The sequence below is a fragment of the Coturnix japonica genome, chromosome 10 (genome assembly GCF_054131305.1).
Source record: "Coturnix japonica strain WE chromosome 10, WE-NBRP24, whole genome shotgun sequence".
Taxonomy (NCBI): domain Eukaryota; kingdom Metazoa; phylum Chordata; class Aves; order Galliformes; family Phasianidae; genus Coturnix; species Coturnix japonica.
Window position 1 is genome coordinate 3106327 of NC_140672.1, and position 10480 is coordinate 3116806.

A 10480-nucleotide genomic window follows, 5' to 3' on the forward strand; every position below is an offset into this window, starting at 1 on the left:
AGACAAAAACAACAGCAACAATAGCAGCTTTGCTATCACTCCTCCTCCAGCAAAACCAAAGCCCCAGGCAGACAGAGAAGGGGAAAGGAAAGCTCTGATGCAATGGTGTTGGTGGCATGGTTACATGGTTACCACCATCGTATCTTTGCAGCTGAATGTGGAGGATGCCCCGTTAATTTATTTGTGATAATTGACCCTGATGAGCTCCTTTGCTGGGGGCTGTTTAGCAAAGCTGGGGTTTGGTGTCAGTTTCTTCTTCATTTGTGAAGGAAATAAACCTTGGGGGGAGAAGGGAGGGGAAGGGGATATGTTATATCTATTGATACATTCATGCCAAAGTCAGGGATGAAAAGAGGAAGCTCAGAAGACTGAAGCTGTTTGTTTTGACGTCTTCTAAATGACACCGTTCATTTCAGTGTTTCAGTTAAACATTTCCCAGGCAGAGCGTTCTCCTTTTCCCTTTGAAGTGCTGGTGTTCAGTTTAAGTTTGCCTTGAATCAGAAAGTAGGAGTGTGTGTGTGTGTGGGGGGGGGGGGAACAGTCTGAGAAGGCATGGAGACTTGCTGTTTCAGAGCAATCACCTTCAGGTTTATGGCATTCCCTCCTCTTCAACCCAACAGAAAACTGTTTTTTCTGCTTAGTTGTGCATCTCAGGATGCAACCTCAGGAGCTCCAGGACTGAAGGTGGCATCCCCATGCATCTGCCCTGTGCACTGCTGCCCTCCAGGCGTGCTGCCAGCTGCCTCTGCTCCCTTTGGCTCCTGTTCAGTACATGATGCACCCAGAGGCCTCACAGCAGACTCCCAGGGGAGCATAGGTGCCAACAGGGGATAGCCCCAGTAAGCCCTGCTCCTGCTGAGCCAGTGTTTCTGTGCTGCAGGATGCTGCCAGCTCAGGAAAGCCTTTTCTGTGTCTTATCCTGAGCAGAGGGTCTGGTGCCTCCCACTGCAGAAAGGCCCCACTTCTGCCCTCCAAAGCACAGCAGCCATGTGTCCTATAAGGAAATCTGCAGCTGCTGCATGGACAGCTTTAAAGCTTTATAGCAGACCCCCTCCCCATTCCTGTCCCAACAGTCTGTAAGTTGTGCTTCTAAACAGAAGTGCCAGCAACCTCCATCACAAAGGGTGAGATCTGAATTAAAAAAGCCCTACATGAAATAAAATTAGATGGATAAATGCTTTGGCAAAGCGTTGCCTGTAGGGAACTTACTGGCCATTTAAACAGAGGATTAGTAGTCGGTATGTTTTTATTCCAATAATAATACTGGAATTGCTTTGTAAAGCAGCCAGGAGTCTCCAACAAAGCCAGTGACTTCTTCTGAGATAATGACATCTCTGATGGTTTGGAATGTCTGGGCAGCTGCAGCGAGGAGTGTCAGCAATCTATTTCGGCGTGAGGGAAGTTTCTCAGACACAAGCCAGCCCTCCTCCCCTTGTTTTCCATAAACAGCGGTGTTGTAGTGCAGACTGACTCACTCCTTGCTCCCTGGCAAGCTTTATCAGCTCAGAGTGTCCCTCCTGCAGCACCTGTCCTTGAGGACAAGAAGCCAAAACCCCAGAGCTGGGTTGCAGGCACAAGCCCCACTCAGTGTTTGCTGTGACTTGCACACACCTTGCTCAGTTTCCCCACCTCCTTCTGACCACCCTGTTGTTGCAGTTCCATCCCTGACTTGTTTTTGCTCAGGAATGCACTGAAAAGCCCAAATCACCAAGGCACAGGGAGAGAATTGAGAAGACAAACATGGGAAGCCTTTCACCTGCTCACAGTTCCCCCAAGCCTGTCCCTCTGGGCAGCAGCCAGCTGTAGGACCAGCCACAGCATCCTATGGCCCCACTGTCCTTGCCAGCCCTATTGCTCCATGATACCTGCCCCCCATAGCTGCAAAGGGCTCCTAGTGCTGGGCAGGCAAAAGCTGAGTGGGTGCTTGGCTGGGCGGCATAGGAGAGGAACACTGAGCTGTGGGCATTGCTGCAAAGAGCTGCTTTAGGGCTGAGCAGCTGAAGGGCAGCACAGCACAGGTTTATTGCAACCCGTAGATGCAGATCTGCTGCTGCCATACAGCAGGGATGGGATGCTGGCACAGGCAGTGCTGCATCCCTGTATCTCAGCTATTGTCAAAAACTGCTGTGCACAGCAGGCCTGTGGCAGCAAGGGCAGAGCAGCTGCTTTCAGCTCAATTAGAGGCAGAATTGGCTCCCAGCAGAATAAGCAGCACACCCACAGCTCCCAGCTGTCCCTCCCCTTCTAAACGGAGCTCAGAGCAGGGAGGAATAAGGGTTCGGGTTCTGCAGAACCCACAAGGAAGCTGCAAAAAGGGCAGCTTGGAAAAGTTCTCAGATCCGACCACTGGAGGCTGCTCTGGTTATACATAAATCACCACCACGCGCATTGTCAAACATGGAAAACTCAACCCAAGGAAATAAAGGGCAGGGGTTAGAGAGTTTCTGAGCTGCTCTTTCCTGCCTTTATACTCCACATGCATGCAAATGCACCGTAGACTTCACAGCTCTATTTTAAAGATCAGAGATCAATCACTTCACGCAGTAAATGCTGCATGTCCAAAAGCCACCTGGAAGGCACAGGAGCCAGAGTTTATTACACTCAATCACAAACAGAACGTATGTATTTCATCCAACATGCACTGCTCGGCAGACCCACTGCAGAGTGCAAAGGGAGCTGCAGAATACCAGCAGAAAATTAAGCTTCCTATTAGCTGGCAGTCGTGGCAAGAAGGTGACATTATGGAGAGGGGCAGTGCAGGTGAGAGCAGTGTTGCAGCAGCGTACTGAGAGGGATCTGACAAATGGGGTTTGCTTGGCACTGAGCAGCCCAGGAGGGAGCTGTGTGCTCAGGTGGGATGGGGGAAATCCTCCCCCATTGGATAAATGGGAGTAAAAAGCATCACAGAACATTGATCTGCAAGAGGCTCCTGAGGCCATGCAGCCATCCCAACGTGGTATCAACTGCATCAAAGTGGTGAGGTAACAAAGAGCGATCTTCATTCTCTATTTGCTTGCATTTAGGATGGGATTGAAGGTTTCTATGGGGGCTCCATCCATGCTGTAGCAGTCTGGAAGGAAACTGTGAATCTCAAGGTTACCTTCCCAGGCTCTCCCAAAGCTCTTCATTCTCTAGGACAGTGGTGGTGTGTTGTTAAACCCTCTCCCAGCCCCATACAGACGTCTGCTTCCCCGTAAGAGTGGGATCGAAGGTAATAAACCCTTAGAAGGAGGATGTGCAGGAACACAGCCCCTCTGTGTCCACTCCAGAACAGACGTTAAAGCCTCATCACTTGGCTGGATCGATTCACTGCTGGAGGGGCTACTCGAGTTCTGGCAAAGCTGTGATATTTTCCATTAAAAGAAAGGAAAAGGCTGGAGGGGAGGTGGGAAGGGGGGGGGGGGAAGGAAGAGGAAATAACAGCACCAGACTCATTGTCCGACAGCTGTAAAACCCACAGAGCCTCAATTTGTGAGGAAGCAGTCCTTGTCCAGAGGGAGAGAGACAGCTGCTCGCTTTGTTGCAAACTTGCAGTGTTTATGATTACTTAGCAGGGAAGACTCAGAATTGCTGGTGGACGCATTTTGCCTGTCATCCGCTGTCTTGTTAATGTCAGGACCAGCCCAGGATGGATCTGAGTTGCTACAGCACACAGAGGGAAAAAAGAAATCACTAGGAAAAAATAATACAGCTGAAAAAAAAACAACACAAAACCCAAGTTGCTGGCAAAACACGCTGTGAAATCCTGATGGTTGCTGTCTGAGCACTCACTTCAGCTTGTCTCTTCTTGTTAGCAGAGAAGCTGGGGCACAGCCCGAACCCTATGGAGCTGGTGGGAGGTTTTGCTGTTGACCTGATCCTCATTGTGTTTAAATGCTCAGAAGGATGGAAGATGGAAGAGAACTTCGCACGCCTTCCCTGGAAGGGAGGGCGGCTGAGACACAGCGATCCCCATTAGCAAAGCTCAGCTCCACACGCTTTTGAAAGGCTAATCCTTCAAGACGGAGGTCACATCTATCTCGCATAGCAAAGCACTCTTCAGAGCAGCGCCGAGCAGCGCTGGAAGCTGCACCTTGAAGGCAGCGGGTGTGAAGGCGGTGTGGGATGCCCTGGGACAGCCCTGGTGTGATGCTCACCCAGATGTGCCCTCCTGGGCCCTTCAGGAGCTCAGGTGATGCTCTTACAAACCCCAAATCCTCCACGAAATCTGCTAGAGAGAGAAAAAAAAAGGAATTATATCAGCGTCGAGGAGGAAATTGAGGGCAGGTCCTTGGCAGATTCACTCTGACTTGCAGGGAGGTTTGGACCTTGCTGTGATTATTTCTCTTCTCCATCGTTCTCAGACCCAGATCTGATCACTGTGAGCATGGACACAGAGTGCTGTCTTTCTGAGACCCAACACAATGGGGTTCTGCTCTCACCCCAACACCCCACTCTGATTTCTAAAGCAGGGAGAAGAGCTTAGGGCTCAAATATGAAGTCGTTCAGTTGGGTGCCTAATTCTTTTCAATCTTCTTTTTATTTCCTAGCCTTGGGGCTCTGAGCAAGCAGCTGGTTTGATTTGATGAAGAATAGAGCTGTTCCATTAACAGGTCTGATGTCTGAGAGGGTGCTTTCAGCTGGGGATGGATCCCAGCACCCCTTACCAGGCCACACTTGCTGCTAGATCATATTTTCCCTTCAATGACATTACATCTTAAACGGGCTTTCACTGTAATAACATTTGCAGTAATGAAATCACTCTGCTGCACGGTTTTCTTTTAACAGCACAAATACCTGAGTTGGCTACAAAGGGAGATTTAAATGTCACAGAGGATGTGCTGGATGTGTCCATCAGAAGATAAGGCTTCTCTTTGTCGATGAATGGAGACACAACGGTGGCTGCCGGGTGTTCGGGGCACAAAGGCTCACTGCAGCTCCTTCAATAGGGAGAGAGGCAGCTCAGGGGAGAGGCAGATAATTCAGAGAGCTTTCAAATCTCACGCTGGCTATAGGGCTCCTAAAGATGTAACAGCGACAAGGCGCTACATTTGCAAATGAAATGGCACCAGAGCAGCTCCTCTCTGATCTCAGGTTGTCCAAGGAGGTTGTGGATGCCCCATCCCTGCAGGCTTTCAAGGTCAGGCTGGATGTGGCTCTGGGCAGCCTGGGCTGCTGGTTTGTGACCCTGTACACAGCAGGGGGTTGGAACTGGATGATCTTCATGGTCCCTTTCAACCCAGGCCATTCTATGATTCTCTTGCCTCCTGAGTTCAGCATTTGCTCTGAGAGCAACGATGCAGGGCTGGGGTCCATTGCCCTGGGCCAACCCCACCTGAACCACTGAAATGGAGCTGCATCGTTTCTATGTTGTTGGTTTTCTTTGAACAAACAGAGGCTCATTAGGTCTCCCCAGCAGATGGAAGCTGTGGTTTCAGTTGCACACACTCACGACCTTTTGGGCCTGATTGGCTGCAGCTGGTTAGACCCCAAAATTCTCTTCCAATTTAGACTGTGAGAAATGGATCTCCTTTGAAACGTGTGGCTGCTGGATTCCATTGCTTTGCTTATCCCCGGGAAAGCTCTCCTTTGGTTGGCTGATTTACTCCAACAAAAGAACTACAAATCCCTGCTTCCATCAAAACCAGCTGTAAAACTTCCAACATCTTAAAGGGAGGATTTCTCTGTTGTGCCTTGGGGGTGTAGGATTTGGTGTGTGGGGTTTTTCTCCTTTATTTTTGGCAGCGAATTGAAGATCTACATGAGAAGCCACTGCATTTTGCTGCTGGCTCTGAGTGGTGATGCTGCCTGTACCTGCAGCATGAGCCCCATTGCCACCAGCAGAGACAGCAGCACTGCACCTACATGGGAAGGGCTTCTCTTTCAAAGAGAGGATGGCAGTGAGGAAAGAAGGAAAACATCAGGGCTGATGATTCAGGGCAGATCATCATGCTGTGCCACATAACGTGGCTATGAGAGGAGCAGCCTTTCCTCTGCAGCGATGCTTGGTGTGATGGGGATCCATTTTCTACTTCTGTTTTTAGCAAAAATGTTAATTTTAGCCAAAAAATAAAAGGTCACAAAGGACGAAAGATTGGGAGGTGGTAAATAAAAGATTCTCCTCCTCTTCTCACCCCAAAGAGGCTGCAGTTCTGAGCTGCTTTGCCTAATGGAAACAGGCAGCAAAGGGTGTTTTGGCTTTAATAATTCTAATTATTCCACAGTATTGCGAAGTAAATTAGAAACCCAAATGAAATCAGCGTCCCATGGCATTTGGAAATGTACAGTCACAGTATGCAGGTATCTAAACCTACCCTGAGTTCTGTCTCACATAGACAGGGCAGAAAATAATGGAAAATATACTCAGAAACAGTGTAGAAAATTAAAGCACGTACTTCTGTACACTGAGTGCTGCATGGGCACTGCCATGGGGAGCTGAAGGAAAGCAGCCCTGAAGCTTCCATCACATTGCTCCCATGCCTTATCTTTCCTTTTCCAAACGTGTCTCTAAGGAGGATGTTCCATTGTTTCCCCCTCTCCCCTTCTCCTGTGGGATATACATTCATTGCCCCCTCACTGTAGCTGTTGGTCCCTCAGGAGGAGCTGGGAAGTGCAGAGGGATTGGGCATTTAACAGCTGTGAAATCCATGAAGGTTTGAATGGGAACCCCTGGGGGTGTTTGTGGGGCTTCCCTGGAGATTGTGCCCCACAGGAATGGTCTGAGTGCAAGCAGGGAAGAAACTCAGAGTTTTTCCACAGCATTGGAGCAGGAAATCCCCACCCCTATTGTATAGCACAGCTTTTGACCTGGGCACAGCATCCAATGATCCAGAAGCCTTGAAGAGGTGAGCAGGAAGACAATTCCTACAGCCAGGTGCGAGAGCTGGGGACTCGGAGCACTCTCCCATAGAAGCAGCTATTTATCAGCATCCTCATCCATCATGCTGAAGCATGAAAGGCCAAACCAGTGTCACTGCTTCTGGCTGGTTATTGCAGCACTGCACACGGGAAGGCAGATACCTTAAAAGCACCAAGCAGAGCCTGGGAGCAGAGGGCAGAGCCTGATGGGCTGAATAGGATGTGACAGCAGGTAAGCAAGTGTGCCCAGGTGAATCCATCCAGGTGGGGGATGCTGCTGTGCTGCAGCTCTGGGTGATTTGTGCTGCCTAAAGGCAGGAGGTGCAACGAAGCTCTTCCTCCATCTCCACAACACACATTTTGCTGACAGCAGTGCTAAACCTCCTCGGCAGGCTGTTATCTCCCCACACACACCTGGGAGAGCTGGTGCTTCAGTAAAAGCCTTTAGCCTCCATTTTTCTCCATGGAGTAACAAAGCAGAATGAGTAGCATCTGTTTGACTGTGGCCATCTCCATTGTGCCGAGGGGTATTTTACCCTCCCCTTGGAGCCAGAGCAGAAATCCAGCAAGCAGCCATCACTGCAGCACCAGCCTTTATCTGCTCCATGCACCTGGAAGGCATTCAGGGTAATACCCTCGCAGCTGAGTTGCAGCAGGGGCAGCTGAGCCACCTGCAGCAGGTGTTCACATGGATGCCCATGGGGAAGAGAACCACCAGCAAGTGCTGCCATCCCATCATTGAAACACAGACACTGAGCCACTAAGGGAAAAATACACACAGATCATCTGTAGGTCCTAAGTCATACTAGATGACTCTCTGATGGAAGCTGTCTCACTTTGGAGCTGCCTGAAGGAGTCCTGCTCTGTTCCATTGCCTTTCCTGCTATGTACAGGAGCAGTGAGACGGGCCCCTGTGTGCTCTGGGCAGTACCAGCATCACGCAGTCCATCTATCTTCATGTTCTTTTCTTCCAGTGATTTATAATGTCACACAAAAGCTCAAGGCTGAGCAGGAAATGAAAGCAGATTTCTCACTATGACCCCCATCTTTGGGTCCCTTCACTCCTCACTGGGGTTCTCATGCAAATCCATGGTGATAAGGTCTAATGATTGGCCCTTGGACCACAATTCTGAGCTGCCTTACATATGTATAGAGGGAGATAGTGCCTGCCCCAGAGAATCTCAATATAACAGCCAAGAGATGGTAGAAAAGAAGTATTTCTGTCTGACATCTATGTTAACCCCCTTCCTGCATCCACACGGCTGCACCAGCAATGGTTCCCCTGCTTTCTGCAGCAAAGGGTTCAGCAGCCACAGCTCTGCATAATGCAGCCCCTTCCCTGGTGTCACTGCTAATTCACACTGATGGGACCCTGCTCTTTCTGTTCACTCATAACCACTTTGCTGAGCAAGTGGAGGCAAAGGGTGAGCAGAGCCAGGGTGTCTCCCTGCAAGGCTGGGCTCTGCTGGGCTGCATCTTTTGTTCTTCTTCCTCATTGCTTCAGCTGGTTTTGACCATCTTTCTTCATAAGTTTCCCAAAAGTGACAAGGGCAATTTATTATGTGTGCACAAGGCCTTGGGAATCTCCTGGAGACATATCATTCCTGCTATTATCCTCCTCATACGAGGAACCGTTGTTCTTGTCAAGTTCACTCTCTTTTTCCCCTGCAAAGAGAAGAGAGGGTGCTGGGGATTTTTCATTAATCATTTTTACGCTGAGAGCTGTAGCTCCCGTCTGCATTCTGATCACTTCTGATCTCTGCCACCATTTTTCATGGTAGCACTTATGAGGATTGTTTTATGCTGCTGACTCCGAGGTGTGTTAATGACCAACCATTCGGTTGCTCCAGAGCAAAGCCTTACATTTAATGTATGCTCCAGTGGGGAAAATCTATTGCAGTGATATGTTTTCTTTCTTCTATTCTTCTTCAAGGAAGGTGCCACGAGTTGCAAAGATGGGGGGAGAGGGATGGAAAAGACCAGCAGAGGGGGTTTGGTGTTATGGAAGTAGATGGTCTTAAAGGTCCCTTCTAACCCAAGCCATTCTATGATATGGTGAAGGGAGGGAGAATTGAGCAGAGGTTTCTGCACCTGAGCTGGGAGCAGCCCTCCCTCCCTTGGGTTCCAGTATCTAAAAGCTGCACTGATGAGTGCAATAGGTGATAAGTAATCATGACAAAATGTGTAATTTCTCCTGTCACTTTTGCTCTGAGTCCTTTGGAAAAGCAATGTGACTGAGCAGCTTTCTCCTGTTTCCCCTCTGGAGAGCAGTAAAATGTTCAGTATCCAAATACAACTGCCAAAGTGAGCCCTGAGTGAGGACCTTCTCTTCACTCCCCATCCCATGTGTTGTCTCTGGGTTGGCTCCCAGCAGATCCCAGCACAGGCATCACTGCCCCTTCCCTCATTGCAGGGTCCGTGCAGAATTAATCTCAAGTGTAATCTCATCCTTCTACACAAGGGTTGGGAACAAGCTCCTGCTCTTCTTGTGCCTGAATGGATGCACAGTGCATTGTAATTCGGCAATCTCATCTGACATCTCATTTTAATACAAAAAAAGCATAAAACATAGGAGCAAGAGATTGGAAAAGACCTTCTGGACCATCAAGTTCAGCTCTTTGAGATAATATCTCATCCACTCCCTGCCACGTTCTCTCTTACCATCTGAAAGCTCCCTGTGCCACTGCCCAGGGTTCAGGATCAGTCTTTTCAGTGCTCACAGACCTCTCTCAGTGTGTGTTTACTCCCAGCACGGTTGCTCTTAGACTAACAACGTCCTTTAGCTTAAACAGCATCTCCAACACTAACACTAACAGTAATGATGGCTAATTACGAGCCCAGAGGGGCAGTTGCTGGCACCAAAAATAACCCTGGTAATAGCCCAGCATATTCAAGCCGGGGGTAGTAAAAAATAACATCTCAGATTCATCAGCAGTAGAAGTGCATATCCACACTGGGGGATCCAGGGGGGTGAGAGCTGCTGTGGGGGAGCAGGAGGCCCCAGGGCAGTGCTCCATGTGGTTGGAGGAAGAGCAGAATCCCCATTCCTCCACGTGCTGTGATTTTCAGGCAGCTGCTCAGCCCCCAGGATGGACAGGGAGGGGGAGAGAGTCATCCCTGCTGCCTTTCAGGCCAGACCTACATCAAACTCGTTAATGTCAATAGGAGGGAAATTGAACTGAGCTTTGTTGTAGCCCTAATGAATCCTTCACCCGTTACAGTAAATTTATTCTTTTGATTTCCCTTTCTCCCCCCATCTTGTTTCATGTGGGCTCTTTTTTTTTCTTTTTTCTTTTTTTTCCCCCTTTTTATTTAATGTTTCTTTTCTGGCAGCTTCTTCTTTTTATTTCTCTCCAATTTAAAACACAGTTAAAAAGCTGTGGTTGATTCCAATTAAATACCCCCTTTGGGATTACTAAAACACACACACTCACACGCACACAAAGACCCCCTCTTTGATTGTTTCCACAGCAACGTATTTAAATATCTCATTCATGGTGTCCAAGTGAAAAGCTGAAGGATTTGGAGAAGCTTCTTCTTTTCCCTCTCCCTCACCTCTCTCCTCCCCCAGATACTCACCCAATAGCATTAATGGTATAGCTGGAATGCAGAGTGAATGTGGAAGATGTGTATATGCTCCTGG